Raw genomic sequence first — 19,024 nt, forward strand, 5'->3', positions numbered from 1 at the left:
TTGAAATTTAAAGAAAAAATTTATTTTTAGATCAGAAAATCAATTTTTAGGGTCTTTTTTTTGGCAGTGTAATAGTAGGTTATAAAGTGAAAATTAATGGAGTAATAGGGGACTTAAAAATATGTATTTTTTAAATTTAAAAAATTATAATAGTAAAAATATATCTATGACTTTTTCTGTAGAGCTGTTGTGGACCGTGTGGGGTCAGTTCATTTTCATATAGTTCCTTGGTCCAGCTTGTACTTCTCAAGGTCTATAGGCCCCTTCCTATGTGGTTGGTGCTAACTTTTTAATCTATTGCACCTGTCACTTCCAAAATGGTTCCCTCTGTTTGTTTTAGTTTCTGTTTGCTGGTCTCTTCAGTGTCTAATTTCTGCCCTGACACAATGGGGACAGTGGTGGTCACTTTTTTTAGGCTGACTTGTTCAGTCATGCTGTGGGGAGGGAGGAACACTGCAAACGAATATCACTGGCATGTGCTCACAGTGTCTGAGCTGCATTGGGTTTGCCCCCACTCATGGCGTGTGTGGTTTCCCAGTCTACACTGCTCAGGATCTAGATTGTTATGCCAGGAACTGTCTAATGCGGGCCCTGGTTTGCATGCACTTCCCAAGTCTAAGCCGCTCAGGTTCTCGGGTACTCCACAAAGGTGCAGACTTGGTTGGGCCTGCGTTTTGTGCCCGTCCCAGGTCTGAGCAGCTAAGGTGACCAGGTGCTTGGCTAGCACAGTTGCCCCCAGTTGAAGGCTGCGGCTTATAGCCTCCCCCGTCCCAGCCCCTTGGTTTTCTGGGTGTACAACAAGCACGCCTTCTCAGGTGTGCCATGTGTCTCTTCTGGGGAGCTGATCTCTGCCTGAGACCCTCCTGGTGGATGTTGACAATCCAGAATCCCAAGAAGTCTTGGTTTTACAAGGAAATCTGCTTGCAGTTTGGTATAGGATGCCTCTTTGGGGCTGTGATTGCCCCCTTCCAGCTCTGGCTCGCCTCGCCTGCATGTCTCCAGTGGGGGATGGGCCAGTCTTAAGCCAGCTAGCTCTGCTCAGTCCTTTGTTCTGTGAGGGAGCCTGGCAGTGTCTTAGGTTAAGCCTTTTCACGGGATTGTTATCTCACAATCTGGGTTGCTATCTCTGGCTAGTTCCCTCAGATTACCCTTGGGGTATTCAGGCCCAGTCCTTACCCAAAGCACTGCAGCCTGTGCCTCCCTGTCCAGTCCCCACTTGCTAGTGATGGATGTGAGCATCTGGGCTGCTGCTCCACTGGGAGTTGCTGTTAGGCACATAATCTGTGGGTTTTAATTATTTATTCATTTTTCCTCCCGGTTATTTGCCCTCTGAGATTCCAAAGCTCGCCACAGACCCACCAGAGAGAGTGTTTCCTGGTGTTTGGAAACTTCTCTCTTTTTTAAGTCTCCCTTCCCAGGACAGATGTCCATCCTTACCTCTCTTGTCTCTCTTTGTATCTTTTATATTTTGTCCTACCTCCTTTCAAAGACAATGGGCTGCCTTTCTGGGTGCCTGATGTCCTCTGCCAGCATTCAGAAGTTGTTTTGTGGAATTTGCTCAGTGTTCAAATATTCTTTTGATGAATTTGTAGGGGAGAAAGTGGTCTCTCCATCCTATTCCTCTGCCATTTTAGGACTGCCTGAAAAACAATTTCGAAAAGATTAACTTTTCCAGAAAGCTGTAGCTTCACAATGTACTGAGTCTATCATGTTAAAACATGCATTAGGCACAAATACATAAACTATGAAACAAGCCACTGTTCTTCAACAATCTGAGCAAAGATAAAATGCCTAACAAACAACATGGATGGATGACTCACAAAGGATGGGCTCTTTTTACTTTAAGCACCATAAAAAATGGGGGGAGCAGAAATATATGAGTGTGTTCAGTTATATACACTGAATTGAACGTTTGGTACTAGGAATCAGAGCATTATGTCATACAGCATTAGCACATATTATAAAAGTGCGTAGTGTCAATAGAAACTCGCAGCGTTCAAAAGCAGCTTTCTCAACTAAGCAATAAAACACTCGACAGTTTGTCTCTGTTGTCTATCACTGAATACAATGGTAGAAACTTTGAAATGAAAAAAGGAGCTATAACTCCTTTTATTTTCTGTATTTAAAATCAAACAGAAAACAAACATAAATTTTGTTGTACATGAACATTTACAAAGTACATTGTTTGTACAGGAGAGGATTAAGACACAAAATGTGTTTAAAGAGAATCAAAAGTGGTTGGGTGCAAGCACCTCACACAGCTTTCCAATGGTACTCAGGGAGAGCAACTGCATAATTGCTGGCAATAAACAAAGTTGTAGAGTTCTCTACTTGGTATTTTAGGAAACCATGAAGATAATTCATTAAGTAATAAAGCAAGGCTCTTCTCATCCAGAAATGTATAGGCCAACACTGTTCCAATTCTTACAAACAATCTCAGGAGATTTGAGGCCCCATACACCTGGGACATGGATGCATCAGGGCAGTCAACAAGGATCTCAGCATATGTTGCCTCTCAAATTTGTAAAGGAGTTGAGTGTCCAGCATCACATTGAAGTACACCTTTATCCCGGCCAAAACTCATTGATTGCATACTCCTTATTACCTATGCTTCTTCAAGATTTCTTGTATTTTGTATAATCCTGTAAAATGGAGGGCTTAACTTGTGGCTTAGCAGTAAAGAATCTGCCTTCAAGCAGGGGCTAGAGGAGAAATAGGTTCCATCCACAGGTCAGAAAGATCCTCTGGAGAAGAGCATGGTAATCTACCCCAGAATTCCTGCAGGGAGAATACCATGCAGAGAGGAGCGTGTTGAGCTATGGTCCAAGGGGTGGCAAAGAGTTTACACTACTGAAGCTACATACAATGCATGAACTAAAATGGAATCAACATTCGTCTTTATGGCAAATTGTAGCTACTTCATTTCATAAAGGAGAGGCCCATGCAAGCACAGCACTCTCTCATCTCCTGGGAATTTAGACTCTGGGCCCTGCTTCCAGAACACTGATAAGAGAATTGCTGCTGCAGCCTCCTCCTCCCACCAGCATTGACTAATGCCCCCTACTCGCTCCCTGACCCAGCTGAGGGTTAGATGCACCATCAGGCATTGCCAGCTGTACGTCTTGTGCCCAATTTGGCAGCGGCCGCAGACCACCCAGCATCCGGACCTACAATATTTTGTTGGGGACCTCAGTATTTCGTCAAAAGGAGGAAGATGACTGAGACAATAAACTTGACCTTCAAGGCTCAGATAGTAAAGAAACATTTTTGGGGCAGGAGCGACAGAAGACCTAGGTTTGATCCCTACATCAGCAAGGTCCCCTGGACGAGGCCATGGTAAACCCCTCCATCATTCTTGCCTGGAGAATCACATGGGCAGAGGGTCCTGGTGGCCTACAGTCATGGAGATGCATCAAGTCAGATGCGACTTAAGCTACGAAACACACTCACACTACATTGGAATCCACATTCTTCTTGACAGATAGATGAAGGAGCTGGTATTGGCCGGGTACTTACGCCCCATTCATCAACAAGCAACCATTTGAGTTTTTAGGAATCGTGACTTTGACTTCAGCTCTACTCATGAATGTTTCCACTCTTTCAAGCATAGGATCTACTTGAGGCCTTCTGCGGCAACGAGGATGCGGTGTCTCGATGGGACTGCCACCATCTCCAGTCTTTGGTTGTTTTCTTGTCCTTTTCAACTTTTGTCTGCTGCATCGAACCAGGCTTCTGGCCACCTCGCCTGCTTCTTCCTGACTGTCTCTTTGAATTTCTCCTTGCTTCTGCAAATTCATAGCCACAGGCTTGAGGACTCTGCTTTCTGGAACCCATTCCAACCACTGCAATGTGTGAAGTATGTCATTTGGTTGTCTTCTATGGCAACTTGTAACTACTTCATTTCAAAGAAGAGGCCCATACTACAACAGCAGTCTCTCACACTCCTTTGAATTTACGCTCCCGGTCCTGTTTCTGCACCATTGATAAGAGATTCACTGCATCCTCCGCCTCCTCCCAACAGACCTGACTACTGTCTTTACACTCTCCCCGACCCAGCTGTGGGTTGGATGCGCCGTCAGGCATCACCAGCTGTACGTCTTGGGCCCCATTTGCCAGCGACAACAACCGCCCAGCATCTGGACCTACAATATTTTGTTGAGGATCTCAAAACTTCGTCAGAAGAAGGAAGATAACTGAGACAATAAACTTGGTCCTCCAAAGCTCAGAAAGTAGAGAACCGTTTTTGGAGCAGGAGTGAAAGGAGACACAGGTTTGATGCCAAGGACAGCAAGGTCCCATGGACAAGGGCATGGTAAAGCCCTCTATTATTCTTGCCTGGCGAATCACATGGACAGAGGGTCCTGGTGGCCTACAGTCACGGGGATGCATCAAGTCAGATGCGACTTAAGCTTGGAACCACGCTCGCACTAGAATGGAATCCACATTCTTCTTGACAGATAGATGAAGGAGCTTGTTTTGGCCGGGTACTTAAGCCCCAGTCATCAGCAAGCCACCGTTTGAGTTTTTCAGGCATCGTGACTTTGACCTTCCGCTGTACGCACGAATGTCTCCTTGCGTTCAAGCCTAGGATCAACTTGAGGCCTGCTGTGGCAACGAGGATGCGGTGTCTCACTGGGACTGCCGCCATCTCCAGTCCTCGGTCCTTTCGTTGTCCTTTTCACTTCAACGTTTGTCTGCTGCGCCGCACCAGGCAGCCCCTCGCCTGCTGCTTCCTGACGGGCTCTTTGAAGTTCTCCTTGCTTCTGTAAATTGATAGCCACGGGCTTGAGGACTCTGCTTTCTGGAACCTATTCCAACCACTGTCATGTGTGAAGTATGTCATTTGGTTGTCTTCTGTGGCAACTTGTAGCTACTCCATTTCCTCAAGAAGGGGCCCACGAAAGCACAGCACTCTCCCAGGCTCCGGGGAATTTGGGCTCCTGGTCCTGCTTCTGCACCATACACAAGAAAATCATTGCTGCAGGAGTCTCCTTCTCCCACCAGACCTGAGCACTGCGTCTGCTCTCTCCCCGACCCAGCTGTGGGTTAGATGTGCCGTCAGGCATCGCCAGCTGAACGACTTGGGCAAGATTTGCCAGCAACGGCAGACCACCCAGCACCCAGACCTGCGGTGTTTTGTTGAGGATCTCAGTGTTTCGTCACAAGGAGGAAGACGCTGAGACAATAAACTTGGTCCTCGAAGGCTCAGTCGGCACAGAACCGTATTTGGAGCAGGAGTGACAGGAGACAAACACAGGTTTGATCCCTAGGTCAGCTAGGTCTCCTGGACAAGGGCACGGTAAACCCCTGCATTATTCTTGCCTGGGGAATCGCATGGACAGAGGTACTGGTGGCCTACAGTCACGGGGATGCATCAAGTCAGATGCGACTTAAGCTTGGAACCACGCTCGCACTAGAATGGAATCCACATTCTTCTTGACAGATAGATGAAGGAGCTTGTTTTGGCCGGGTACTTAAGCCCCAGTCATCAGCAAGCCACCGTTTGAGTTTTTCAGGCATCGTGACTTTGACCTTCCGCTGTACGCACGAATGTCTCCTTGCGTTCAAGCCTAGGATCAACTTGAGGCCTGCTGTGGCAACGAGGATGCGGTGTCTCACTGGGACTGCCGCCATCTCCAGTCCTCGGTCCTTTCGTTGTCCTTTTCACTTCAACGTTTGTCTGCTGCGCCGCACCAGGCAGCCCCTCGCCTGCTGCTTCCTGACGGGCTCTTTGAAGTTCTCCTTGCTTCTGTAAATTGATAGCCACGGGCTTGAGGACTCTGCTTTCTGGAACCTATTCCAACCACTGTCATGTGTGAAGTATGTCATTTGGTTGTCTTCTGTGGCAACTTGTAGCTACTCCATTTCCTCAAGAAGGGGCCCACGAAAGCACAGCACTCTCCCAGGCTCCGGGGAATTTGGGCTCCTGGTCCTGCTTCTGCACCATACACAAGAAAATCATTGCTGCAGGAGTCTCCTTCTCCCACCAGACCTGAGCACTGCGTCTGCTCTCTCCCCGACCCAGCTGTGGGTTAGATGTGCCGTCAGGCATCGCCAGCTGAACGACTTGGGCAAGATTTGCCAGCAACGGCAGACCACCCAGCACCCAGACCTGCGGTGTTTTGTTGAGGATCTCAGTGTTTCGTCACAAGGAGGAAGACGCTGAGACAATAAACTTGGTCCTCGAAGGCTCAGTCGGCACAGAACCGTATTTGGAGCAGGAGTGACAGGAGACAAACACAGGTTTGATCCCTAGGTCAGCTAGGTCTCCTGGACAAGGGCACGGTAAACCCCTGCATTATTCTTGCCTGGGGAATCGCATGGACAGAGGTACTGGTGGCCTACAGTCACGGGGATGCATCAAGTCAGATGCGACTTAAGCTTGGAACCACGCTCGCACTAGAATGGAATCCACATTCTTCTTGACAGATAGATGAAGGAGCTTGTTTTGGCCGGGTACTTAAGCCCCAGTCATCAGCAAGCCACCGTTTGAGTTTTTCAGGCATCGTGACTTTGACCTTCCGCTGTACGCACGAATGTCTCCTTGCGTTCAAGCCTAGGATCAACTTGAGGCCTGCTGTGGCAACGAGGATGCGGTGTCTCACTGGGACTGCCGCCATCTCCAGTCCTCGGTCCTTTCGTTGTCCTTTTCACTTCAACGTTTGTCTGCTGCGCCGCACCAGGCAGCCCCTCGCCTGCTGCTTCCTGACGGGCTCTTTGAAGTTCTCCTTGCTTCTGTAAATTGATAGCCACGGGCTTGAGGACTCTGCTTTCTGGAACCTATTCCAACCACTGTCATGTGTGAAGTATGTCATTTGGTTGTCTTCTGTGGCAACTTGTAGCTACTCCATTTCCTCAAGAAGGGGCCCACGACAGCACAGCACTCTCCCAGCCTCCGGGGAATTTGGGCTCCTGGTCCTGCTTCTGCACCATACACAAGAAAATCATTGCTGCAGGAGTCTCCTTCTCCCACCAGACCTGAGCACTGCGTCTGCTCTCTCCCCGACCCAGCTGTGGGTTAGATGTGCCGTCAGGCATCGCCAGCTGAACGACTTGGGCAAGATTTGCCAGCAACGGCAGACCACCCAGCACCCAGACCTGCGGTGTTTTGTTGAGGATCTCAGTGTTTCGTCACAAGGAGGAAGACGCTGAGACAATAAACTTGGTCCTCGAAGGCTCAGTCGGCACAGAACCGTATTTGGAGCAGGAGTGACAGGAGACAAACACAGGTTTGATCCCCTAGGTCAGCTAGGTCTCCTGGACAAGGGCACGGTAAACCCCTGCATTATTCTTGCCTGGGGAATCGCATGGACAGAGGTACTGGTGGCCTACAGTCACGGGGATGCATCAAGTCAGATGCGACTTAAGCTTGGAACCACGCTCGCACTAGAATGGAATCCACATTCTTCTTGACAGATAGATGAAGGAGCTTGTTTTGGCCGGGTACTTAAGCCCCAGTCATCAGCAAGCCACCGTTTGAGTTTTTCAGGCATCGTGACTTTGACCTTCCGCTGTACGCACGAATGTCTCCTTGCGTTCAAGCCTAGGATCAACTTGAGGCCTGCTGTGGCAACGAGGATGCGGTGTCTCACTGGGACTGCCGCCATCTCCAGTCCTCGGTCCTTTCGTTGTCCTTTTCACTTCAACGTTTGTCTGCTGCGCCGCACCAGGCAGCCCCTCGCCTGCTGCTTCCTGACGGGCTCTTTGAAGTTCTCCTTGCTTCTGTAAATTGATAGCCACGGGCTTGAGGACTCTGCTTTCTGGAACCTATTCCAACCACTGTCATGTGTGAAGTATGTCATTTGGTTGTCTTCTGTGGCAACTTGTAGCTACTCCATTTCCTCAAGAAGGGGCCCACGAAAGCACAGCACTCTCCCAGGCTCCGGGGAATTTGGGCTCCTGGTCCTGCTTCTGCACCATACACAAGAAAATCATTGCTGCAGGAGTCTCCTTCTCCCACCAGACCTGAGCACTGCGTCTGCTCTCTCCCCGACCCAGCTGTGGGTTAGATGTGCCGTCAGGCATCGCCAGCTGAACGACTTGGGCAAGATTTGCCAGCAACGGCAGACCACCCAGCACCCAGACCTGCGGTGTTTTGTTGAGGATCTCAGTGTTTCGTCACAAGGAGGAAGACGCTGAGACAATAAACTTGGTCCTCGAAGGCTCAGTCGGCACAGAACCGTATTTGGAGCAGGAGTGACAGGAGACAAACACAGGTTTGATCCCTAGGTCAGCTAGGTCTCCTGGACAAGGGCACGGTAAACCCCTGCATTATTCTTGCCTGGGGAATCGCATGGACAGAGGTACTGGTGGCCTACAGTCACGGGGATGCATCAAGTCAGATGCGACTTAAGCTTGGAACCACGCTCGCACTAGAATGGAATCCACATTCTTCTTGACAGATAGATGAAGGAGCTTGTTTTGGCCGGGTACTTAAGCCCCAGTCATCAGCAAGCCACCGTTTGAGTTTTTCAGGCATCGTGACTTTGACCTTCCGCTGTACGCACGAATGTCTCCTTGCGTTCAAGCCTAGGATCAACTTGAGGCCTGCTGTGGCAACGAGGATGCGGTGTCTCACTGGGACTGCCGCCATCTCCAGTCCTCGGTCCTTTCGTTGTCCTTTTCACTTCAACGTTTGTCTGCTGCGCCGCACCAGGCAGCCCCTCGCCTGCTGCTTCCTGACGGGCTCTTTGAAGTTCTCCTTGCTTCTGTAAATTGATAGCCACGGGCTTGAGGACTCTGCTTTCTGGAACCTATTCCAACCACTGTCATGTGTGAAGTATGTCATTTGGTTGTCTTCTGTGGCAACTTGTAGCTACTCCATTTCCTCAAGAAGGGGCCCACGACAGCACAGCACTCTCCCAGCCTCCGGGGAATTTGGGCTCCTGGTCCTGCTTCTGCACCATACACAAGAAAATCATTGCTGCAGGAGTCTCCTTCTCCCACCAGACCTGAGCACTGCGTCTGCTCTCTCCCCGACCCAGCTGTGGGTTAGATGTGCCGTCAGGCATCGCCAGCTGAACGACTTGGGCAAGATTTGCCAGCAACGGCAGACCACCCAGCACCCAGACCTGCGGTGTTTTGTTGAGGATCTCAGTGTTTCGTCACAAGGAGGAAGACGCTGAGACAATAAACTTGGTCCTCGAAGGCTCAGTCGGCACAGAACCGTATTTGGAGCAGGAGTGACAGGAGACAAACACAGGTTTGATCCCTAGGTCAGCTAGGTCTCCTGGACAAGGGCACGGTAAACCCCTGCATTATTCTTGCCTGGGGAATCGCATGGACAGAGGTACTGGTGGCCTACAGTCACGGGGATGCATCAAGTCAGATGCGACTTAAGCTTGGAACCACGCTCGCACTAGAATGGAATCCACATTCTTCTTGACAGATAGATGAAGGAGCTTGTTTTGGCCGGGTACTTAAGCCCCAGTCATCAGCAAGCCACCGTTTGAGTTTTTCAGGCATCGTGACTTTGACCTTCCGCTGTACGCACGAATGTCTCCTTGCGTTCAAGCCTAGGATCAACTTGAGGCCTGCTGTGGCAACGAGGATGCGGTGTCTCACTGGGACTGCCGCCATCTCCAGTCCTCGGTCCTTTCGTTGTCCTTTTCACTTCAACGTTTGTCTGCTGCGCCGCACCAGGCAGCCCCTCGCCTGCTGCTTCCTGACGGGCTCTTTGAAGTTCTCCTTGCTTCTGTAAATTGATAGCCACGGGCTTGAGGACTCTGCTTTCTGGAACCTATTCCAACCACTGTCATGTGTGAAGTATGTCATTTGGTTGTCTTCTGTGGCAACTTGTAGCTACTCCATTTCCTCAAGAAGGGGCCCACGACAGCACAGCACTCTCCCAGCCTCCGGGGAATTTGGGCTCCTGGTCCTGCTTCTGCACCATACACAAGAAAATCATTGCTGCAGGAGTCTCCTTCTCCCACCAGACCTGAGCACTGCGTCTGCTCTCTCCCCGACCCAGCTGTGGGTTAGATGTGCCGTCAGGCATCGCCAGCTGAACGACTTGGGCAAGATTTGCCAGCAACGGCAGACCACCCAGCACCCAGACCTGCGGTGTTTTGTTGAGGATCTCAGTGTTTCGTCACAAGGAGGAAGACGCTGAGACAATAAACTTGGTCCTCGAAGGCTCAGTCGGCACAGAACCGTATTTGGAGCAGGAGTGACAGGAGACAAACACAGGTTTGATCCCCTAGGTCAGCTAGGTCTCCTGGACAAGGGCACGGTAAACCCCTGCATTATTCTTGCCTGGGGAATCGCATGGACAGAGGTACTGGTGGCCTACAGTCACGGGGATGCATCAAGTCAGATGCGACTTAAGCTTGGAACCACGCTCGCACTAGAATGGAATCCACATTCTTCTTGACAGATAGATGAAGGAGCTTGTTTTGGCCGGGTACTTAAGCCCCAGTCATCAGCAAGCCACCGTTTGAGTTTTTCAGGCATCGTGACTTTGACCTTCCGCTGTACGCACGAATGTCTCCTTGCGTTCAAGCCTAGGATCAACTTGAGGCCTGCTGTGGCAACGAGGATGCGGTGTCTCACTGGGACTGCCGCCATCTCCAGTCCTCGGTCCTTTCGTTGTCCTTTTCACTTCAACGTTTGTCTGCTGCGCCGCACCAGGCAGCCCCTCGCCTGCTGCTTCCTGACGGGCTCTTTGAAGTTCTCCTTGCTTCTGTAAATTGATAGCCACGGGCTTGAGGACTCTGCTTTCTGGAACCTATTCCAACCACTGTCATGTGTGAAGTATGTCATTTGGTTGTCTTCTGTGGCAACTTGTAGCTACTCCATTTCCTCAAGAAGGGGCCCACGAAAGCACAGCACTCTCCCAGGCTCCGGGGAATTTGGGCTCCTGGTCCTGCTTCTGCACCATACACAAGAAAATCATTGCTGCAGGAGTCTCCTTCTCCCACCAGACCTGAGCACTGCGTCTGCTCTCTCCCCGACCCAGCTGTGGGTTAGATGTGCCGTCAGGCATCGCCAGCTGAACGACTTGGGCAAGATTTGCCAGCAACGGCAGACCACCCAGCACCCAGACCTGCGGTGTTTTGTTGAGGATCTCAGTGTTTCGTCACAAGGAGGAAGACGCTGAGACAATAAACTTGGTCCTCGAAGGCTCAGTCGGCACAGAACCGTATTTGGAGCAGGAGTGACAGGAGACAAACACAGGTTTGATCCCTAGGTCAGCTAGGTCTCCTGGACAAGGGCACGGTAAACCCCTGCATTATTCTTGCCTGGGGAATCGCATGGACAGAGGTACTGGTGGCCTACAGTCACGGGGATGCATCAAGTCAGATGCGACTTAAGCTTGGAACCACGCTCGCACTAGAATGGAATCCACATTCTTCTTGACAGATAGATGAAGGAGCTTGTTTTGGCCGGGTACTTAAGCCCCAGTCATCAGCAAGCCACCGTTTGAGTTTTTCAGGCATCGTGACTTTGACCTTCCGCTGTACGCACGAATGTCTCCTTGCGTTCAAGCCTAGGATCAACTTGAGGCCTGCTGTGGCAACGAGGATGCGGTGTCTCACTGGGACTGCCGCCATCTCCAGTCCTCGGTCCTTTCGTTGTCCTTTTCACTTCAACGTTTGTCTGCTGCGCCGCACCAGGCAGCCCCTCGCCTGCTGCTTCCTGACGGGCTCTTTGAAGTTCTCCTTGCTTCTGTAAATTGATAGCCACGGGCTTGAGGACTCTGCTTTCTGGAACCTATTCCAACCACTGTCATGTGTGAAGTATGTCATTTGGTTGTCTTCTGTGGCAACTTGTAGCTACTCCATTTCCTCAAGAAGGGGCCCACGACAGCACAGCACTCTCCCAGCCTCCGGGGAATTTGGGCTCCTGGTCCTGCTTCTGCACCATACACAAGAAAATCATTGCTGCAGGAGTCTCCTTCTCCCACCAGACCTGAGCACTGCGTCTGCTCTCTCCCCGACCCAGCTGTGGGTTAGATGTGCCGTCAGGCATCGCCAGCTGAACGACTTGGGCAAGATTTGCCAGCAACGGCAGACCACCCAGCACCCAGACCTGCGGTGTTTTGTTGAGGATCTCAGTGTTTCGTCACAAGGAGGAAGACGCTGAGACAATAAACTTGGTCCTCGAAGGCTCAGTCGGCACAGAACCGTATTTGGAGCAGGAGTGACAGGAGACAAACACAGGTTTGATCCCTAGGTCAGCTAGGTCTCCTGGACAAGGGCACGGTAAACCCCTGCATTATTCTTGCCTGGGGAATCGCATGGACAGAGGTACTGGTGGCCTACAGTCACGGGGATGCATCAAGTCAGATGCGACTTAAGCTTGGAACCACGCTCGCACTAGAATGGAATCCACATTCTTCTTGACAGATAGATGAAGGAGCTTGTTTTGGCCGGGTACTTAAGCCCCAGTCATCAGCAAGCCACCGTTTGAGTTTTTCAGGCATCGTGACTTTGACCTTCCGCTGTACGCACGAATGTCTCCTTGCGTTCAAGCCTAGGATCAACTTGAGGCCTGCTGTGGCAACGAGGATGCGGTGTCTCACTGGGACTGCCGCCATCTCCAGTCCTCGGTCCTTTCGTTGTCCTTTTCACTTCAACGTTTGTCTGCTGCGCCGCACCAGGCAGCCCCTCGCCTGCTGCTTCCTGACGGGCTCTTTGAAGTTCTCCTTGCTTCTGTAAATTGATAGCCACGGGCTTGAGGACTCTGCTTTCTGGAACCTATTCCAACCACTGTCATGTGTGAAGTATGTCATTTGGTTGTCTTCTGTGGCAACTTGTAGCTACTCCATTTCCTCAAGAAGGGGCCCACGACAGCACAGCACTCTCCCAGCCTCCGGGGAATTTGGGCTCCTGGTCCTGCTTCTGCACCATACACAAGAAAATCATTGCTGCAGGAGTCTCCTTCTCCCACCAGACCTGAGCACTGCGTCTGCTCTCTCCCCGACCCAGCTGTGGGTTAGATGTGCCGTCAGGCATCGCCAGCTGAACGACTTGGGCAAGATTTGCCAGCAACGGCAGACCACCCAGCACCCAGACCTGCGGTGTTTTGTTGAGGATCTCAGTGTTTCGTCACAAGGAGGAAGACGCTGAGACAATAAACTTGGTCCTCGAAGGCTCAGTCGGCACAGAACCGTATTTGGAGCAGGAGTGACAGGAGACAAACACAGGTTTGATCCCCTAGGTCAGCTAGGTCTCCTGGACAAGGGCACGGTAAACCCCTGCATTATTCTTGCCTGGGGAATCGCATGGACAGAGGTACTGGTGGCCTACAGTCACGGGGATGCATCAAGTCAGATGCGACTTAAGCTTGGAACCACGCTCGCACTAGAATGGAATCCACATTCTTCTTGACAGATAGATGAAGGAGCTTGTTTTGGCCGGGTACTTAAGCCCCAGTCATCAGCAAGCCACCGTTTGAGTTTTTCAGGCATCGTGACTTTGACCTTCCGCTGTACGCACGAATGTCTCCTTGCGTTCAAGCCTAGGATCAACTTGAGGCCTGCTGTGGCAACGAGGATGCGGTGTCTCACTGGGACTGCCGCCATCTCCAGTCCTCGGTCCTTTCGTTGTCCTTTTCACTTCAACGTTTGTCTGCTGCGCCGCACCAGGCAGCCCCTCGCCTGCTGCTTCCTGACGGGCTCTTTGAAGTTCTCCTTGCTTCTGTAAATTGATAGCCACGGGCTTGAGGACTCTGCTTTCTGGAACCTATTCCAACCACTGTCATGTGTGAAGTATGTCATTTGGTTGTCTTCTGTGGCAACTTGTAGCTACTCCATTTCCTCAAGAAGGGGCCCACGAAAGCACAGCACTCTCCCAGGCTCCGGGGAATTTGGGCTCCTGGTCCTGCTTCTGCACCATACACAAGAAAATCATTGCTGCAGGAGTCTCCTTCTCCCACCAGACCTGAGCACTGCGTCTGCTCTCTCCCCGACCCAGCTGTGGGTTAGATGTGCCGTCAGGCATCGCCAGCTGAACGACTTGGGCAAGATTTGCCAGCAACGGCAGACCACCCAGCACCCAGACCTGCGGTGTTTTGTTGAGGATCTCAGTGTTTCGTCACAAGGAGGAAGACGCTGAGACAATAAACTTGGTCCTCGAAGGCTCAGTCGGCACAGAACCGTATTTGGAGCAGGAGTGACAGGAGACAAACACAGGTTTGATCCCTAGGTCAGCTAGGTCTCCTGGACAAGGGCACGGTAAACCCCTGCATTATTCTTGCCTGGGGAATCGCATGGACAGAGGTACTGGTGGCCTACAGTCACGGGGATGCATCAAGTCAGATGCGACTTAAGCTTGGAACCACGCTCGCACTAGAATGGAATCCACATTCTTCTTGACAGATAGATGAAGGAGCTTGTTTTGGCCGGGTACTTAAGCCCCAGTCATCAGCAAGCCACCGTTTGAGTTTTTCAGGCATCGTGACTTTGACCTTCCGCTGTACGCACGAATGTCTCCTTGCGTTCAAGCCTAGGATCAACTTGAGGCCTGCTGTGGCAACGAGGATGCGGTGTCTCACTGGGACTGCCGCCATCTCCAGTCCTCGGTCCTTTCGTTGTCCTTTTCACTTCAACGTTTGTCTGCTGCGCCGCACCAGGCAGCCCCTCGCCTGCTGCTTCCTGACGGGCTCTTTGAAGTTCTCCTTGCTTCTGTAAATTGATAGCCACGGGCTTGAGGACTCTGCTTTCTGGAACCTATTCCAACCACTGTCATGTGTGAAGTATGTCATTTGGTTGTCTTCTGTGGCAACTTGTAGCTACTCCATTTCCTCAAGAAGGGGCCCACGACAGCACAGCACTCTCCCAGCCTCCGGGGAATTTGGGCTCCTGGTCCTGCTTCTGCACCATACACAAGAAAATCATTGCTGCAGGAGTCTCCTTCTCCCACCAGACCTGAGCACTGCGTCTGCTCTCTCCCCGACCCAGCTGTGGGTTAGATGTGCCGTCAGGCATCGCCAGCTGAACGACTTGGGCAAGATTTGCCAGCAACGGCAGACCACCCAGCACCCAGACCTGCGGTGTTTTGTTGAGGATCTCAGTGTTTCGTCACAAGGAGGAAGACGCTGAGACAATAAACTTGGTCCTCGAAGGCTCAGTCGGCACAGAACCGTATTTGGAGCAGGAGTGACAGGAGACAAACACAGGTTTGATCCCCTAGGTCAGCTAGGTCTCCTGGACAAGGGCACGGTAAACCCCTGCATTATTCTTGCCTGGGGAATCGCATGGACAGAGGTACTGGTGGCCTACAGTCACGGGGATGCATCAAGTCAGATGCGACTTAAGCTTGGAACCACGCTCGCACTAGAATGGAATCCACATTCTTCTTGACAGATAGATGAAGGAGCTTGTTTTGGCCGGGTACTTAAGCCCCAGTCATCAGCAAGCCACCGTTTGAGTTTTTCAGGCATCGTGACTTTGACCTTCCGCTGTACGCACGAATGTCTCCTTGCGTTCAAGCCTAGGATCAACTTGAGGCCTGCTGTGGCAACGAGGATGCGGTGTCTCACTGGGACTGCCGCCATCTCCAGTCCTCGGTCCTTTCGTTGTCCTTTTCACTTCAACGTTTGTCTGCTGCGCCGCACCAGGCAGCCCCTCGCCTGCTGCTTCCTGACGGGCTCTTTGAAGTTCTCCTTGCTTCTGTAAATTGATAGCCACGGGCTTGAGGACTCTGCTTTCTGGAACCTATTCCAACCACTGTCATGTGTGAAGTATGTCATTTGGTTGTCTTCTGTGGCAACTTGTAGCTACTCCATTTCCTCAAGAAGGGGCCCACGACAGCACAGCACTCTCCCAGCCTCCGGGGAATTTGGGCTCCTGGTCCTGCTTCTGCACCATACACAAGAAAATCATTGCTGCAGGAGTCTCCTTCTCCCACCAGACCTGAGCACTGCGTCTGCTCTCTCCCCGACCCAGCTGTGGGTTAGATGTGCCGTCAGGCATCGCCAGCTGAACGACTTGGGCAAGATTTGCCAGCAACGGCAGACCACCCAGCACCCAGACCTGCGGTGTTTTGTTGAGGATCTCAGTGTTTCGTCACAAGGAGGAAGACGCTGAGACAATAAACTTGGTCCTCGAAGGCTCAGTCGGCACAGAACCGTATTTGGAGCAGGAGTGACAGGAGACAAACACAGGTTTGATCCCTAGGTCAGCTAGGTCTCCTGGACAAGGGCACGGTAAACCCCTGCATTATTCTTGCCTGGGGAATCGCATGGACAGAGGTACTGGTGGCCTACAGTCACGGGGATGCATCAAGTCAGATGCGACTTAAGCTTGGAACCACGCTCGCACTAGAATGGAATCCACATTCTTCTTGACAGATAGATGAAGGAGCTTGTTTTGGCCGGGTACTTAAGCCCCAGTCATCAGCAAGCCACCGTTTGAGTTTTTCAGGCATCGTGACTTTGACCTTCCGCTGTACGCACGAATGTCTCCTTGCGTTCAAGCCTAGGATCAACTTGAGGCCTGCTGTGGCAACGAGGATGCGGTGTCTCACTGGGACTGCCGCCATCTCCAGTCCTCGGTCCTTTCGTTGTCCTTTTCACTTCAACGTTTGTCTGCTGCGCCGCACCAGGCAGCCCCTCGCCTGCTGCTTCCTGACGGGCTCTTTGAAGTTCTCCTTGCTTCTGTAAATTGATAGCCACGGGCTTGAGGACTCTGCTTTCTGGAACCTATTCCAACCACTGTCATGTGTGAAGTATGTCATTTGGTTGTCTTCTGTGGCAACTTGTAGCTACTCCATTTCCTCAAGAAGGGGCCCACGACAGCACAGCACTCTCCCAGGCTCCGGGGAATTTGGGCTCCTGGTCCTGCTTCTGCACCATACACAAGAAAATCATTGCTGCAGGAGTCTCCTTCTCCCACCAGACCTGAGCACTGCGTCTGCTCTCTCCCCGACCCAGCTGTGGGTTAGATGTGCCGTCAGGCATCGCCAGCTGAACGACTTGGGCAAGATTTGCCAGCAACGGCAGACCACCCAGCACCCAGACCTGCGGTGTTTTGTTGAGGATCTCAGTGTTTCGTCACAAGGAGGAAGACGCTGAGACAATAAACTTGGTCCTCGAAGGCTCAGTCGGCACAGAACCGTATTTGGAGCAGGAGTGACAGGAGACAAACACAGGTTTGATCCCTAGGTCAGCTAGGTCTCCTGGACAAGGGCACGGTAAACCCCTGCATTATTCTTGCCTGGGGAATCGCATGGACAGAGGTACTGGTGGCCTACAGTCACGGGGATGCATCAAGTCAGATGCGACTTAAGCTTGGAACCACGCTCGCACTAGAATGGAATCCACATTCTTCTTGACAGATAGATGAAGGAGCTTGTTTTGGCCGGGTACTTAAGCCCCAGTCATCAGCAAGCCACCGTTTGAGTTTTTCAGGCATCGTGACTTTGACCTTCCGCTGTACGCACGAATGTCTCCTTGCGTTCAAGCCTAGGATCAACTTGAGGCCTGCTGTGGCAACGAGGATGCGGTGTCTCACTGGGACTGCCGCCATCTCCAGTCCTCGGTCCTTTCGTTGTCCTTTTCACTTCAACGTTTGTCTGCTGCGCCGCACCAGGCAGCCCCTCGCCTGCTGCTTCCTGACGGGCTCTTTGAAGTTCTCCTTGCTTCTGTAAATTGATAGCCACGGGCTTGAGGACTCTGCTTTCTGGAACCTATTCCAACCACTGTCATGTGTGAAGTATGTCATTTGGTTGTCTTCTGTGGCAACTTGTAGCTACTCCATTTCCTCAAGAAGGGGCCCACGACAGCACAGCACTCTCCCAGCCTCCGGGGAATTTGGGCTCCTGGTCCTGCTTCTGCACCATACACAAGAAAATCATTGCTGCAGGAGTCTCCTTCTCCCACCAGACCTGAGCACTGCGTCTGCTCTCTCCCCGACCCAGCTGTGGGTTAGATGTGCCGTCAGGCATCGCCAGCTGAACGACTTGGGCAAGATTTGCCAGCAACGGCAGACCACCCAGCACCCAGACCTGCGGTGTTTTGTTGAGGATCTCAGTGTTTCGTCACAAGGAGGAAGACGCTGAGACAATAAACTTGGTCCTCGAAGGCTCAGTCGGCACAGAACCGTATTTGGAGCAGGAGTGACAGGAGACAAACACAGGTTTGATCCCTAGGTCAGCTAGGTCTCCTGGACAAGGGCACGGTAAACCCCTGCATTATTCTTGCCTGGGGAATCGCATGGACAGAGGTACTGGTGGCCTACAGTCACGGGGATGCATCAAGTCAGATGCGACTTAAGCTTGGAACCACGCTCGCACTAGAATGGAATCCACATTCTTCTTGACAGATAGATGAAGGAGCTTGTTTTGGCCGGGTACTTAAGCCCCAGTCATCAGCAAGCCACCGTTTGAGTTTTTCAGGCATCGTGACTTTGACCTTCCGCTGTACGCACGAATGTCTCCTTGCGTTCAAGCCTAGGATCAACTTGAGGCCTGCTGTGGCAACGAGGATGCGGTGTCTCACTGGGACTGCCGCCATCTCCAGTCCTCGGTCCTTTCGTTGTCCTTTTCACTTCAACGTTTGTCTGCTGCGCCGCACCAGGCAGCCCCTCGCCTGCTGCTTCCTGACGGGCTCTTTGAAGTTCTCCTTGCTTCTGTAAATTGATAGCCACGGGCTTGAGGACTCTGCTTTCTGGAACCTATTCCAACCACTGTCATGTGTGAAGTATGTCATTTGGTTGTCTTCTGTGGCAACTTGTAGCTACTCCATTTCCTCAAGAAGGGGCCCACGACAGCACAGCACTCTCCCAGCCTCCGGGGAATTTGGGCTCCTGGTCCTGCTTCTGCACCATACACAAGAAAATCATTGCTGCAGGAGTCTCCTTCTCCCACCAGACCTGACTACTGCGTCTGCTCTCTCCCCGACCCACCTGTGGGTTAGATGCACAGTGAGGCATCCCCAGCTGTACATCTTGGGCCCTGTTTGCCGGCGTCTGCAGACAGCCCAGTACCCAGACCTGCAGTGTTTTGTTGAGGATCTCAATATTTCATCACAAGGAGGAAGATGACTGAGACAATAAACTTGGTCCTCCAAGGCTCAGACGGCA

The 19,024-nt window shown here is 51.6% G+C and overlaps 16 pseudogenes; all 16 read right to left on the bottom strand.

Annotated features, from left to right (window-relative positions):
- Window positions 1-2,253: 2,253 nt before the first annotated feature.
- On the bottom strand, window positions 2,254-3,919 carry LOC113888193 (annotated as a pseudogene).
- A 485-nt stretch (window positions 3,920-4,404) lies between these two features.
- Window positions 4,405-5,066, bottom strand: LOC113888194 (annotated as a pseudogene).
- LOC113887833 lies at window positions 4,929-6,065 on the bottom strand (annotated as a pseudogene).
- A 311-nt stretch (window positions 6,066-6,376) lies between these two features.
- On the bottom strand, window positions 6,377-7,213 carry LOC113887836 (annotated as a pseudogene).
- Window positions 7,214-7,332: 119 nt separating this feature from the next.
- On the bottom strand, window positions 7,333-8,038 carry LOC113887838 (annotated as a pseudogene).
- A 311-nt stretch (window positions 8,039-8,349) lies between these two features.
- Window positions 8,350-9,024, bottom strand: LOC113887835 (annotated as a pseudogene).
- A 311-nt stretch (window positions 9,025-9,335) lies between these two features.
- On the bottom strand, window positions 9,336-10,172 carry LOC113887837 (annotated as a pseudogene).
- A 119-nt stretch (window positions 10,173-10,291) lies between these two features.
- On the bottom strand, window positions 10,292-10,997 carry LOC113887845 (annotated as a pseudogene).
- Window positions 10,998-11,308: 311 nt separating this feature from the next.
- On the bottom strand, window positions 11,309-11,983 carry LOC113887840 (annotated as a pseudogene).
- A 311-nt stretch (window positions 11,984-12,294) lies between these two features.
- On the bottom strand, window positions 12,295-13,131 carry LOC113887842 (annotated as a pseudogene).
- A 119-nt stretch (window positions 13,132-13,250) lies between these two features.
- On the bottom strand, window positions 13,251-13,956 carry LOC113887846 (annotated as a pseudogene).
- Window positions 13,957-14,267: 311 nt separating this feature from the next.
- LOC113887843 lies at window positions 14,268-15,104 on the bottom strand (annotated as a pseudogene).
- A 119-nt stretch (window positions 15,105-15,223) lies between these two features.
- LOC113887847 lies at window positions 15,224-15,929 on the bottom strand (annotated as a pseudogene).
- A 311-nt stretch (window positions 15,930-16,240) lies between these two features.
- Window positions 16,241-16,797, bottom strand: LOC113887848 (annotated as a pseudogene).
- Window positions 16,798-16,815: 18 nt separating this feature from the next.
- On the bottom strand, window positions 16,816-17,901 carry LOC113887841 (annotated as a pseudogene).
- Window positions 17,902-18,212: 311 nt separating this feature from the next.
- Window positions 18,213-18,769, bottom strand: LOC113887849 (annotated as a pseudogene).
- Window positions 18,770-19,024: the final 255 nt, after the last annotated feature.

Source organism: Bos indicus x Bos taurus, chromosome X (genome assembly GCF_003369695.1).
Source record: "Bos indicus x Bos taurus breed Angus x Brahman F1 hybrid chromosome X, Bos_hybrid_MaternalHap_v2.0, whole genome shotgun sequence".
NCBI classification, from domain to species: domain Eukaryota; kingdom Metazoa; phylum Chordata; class Mammalia; order Artiodactyla; family Bovidae; genus Bos; species Bos indicus x Bos taurus.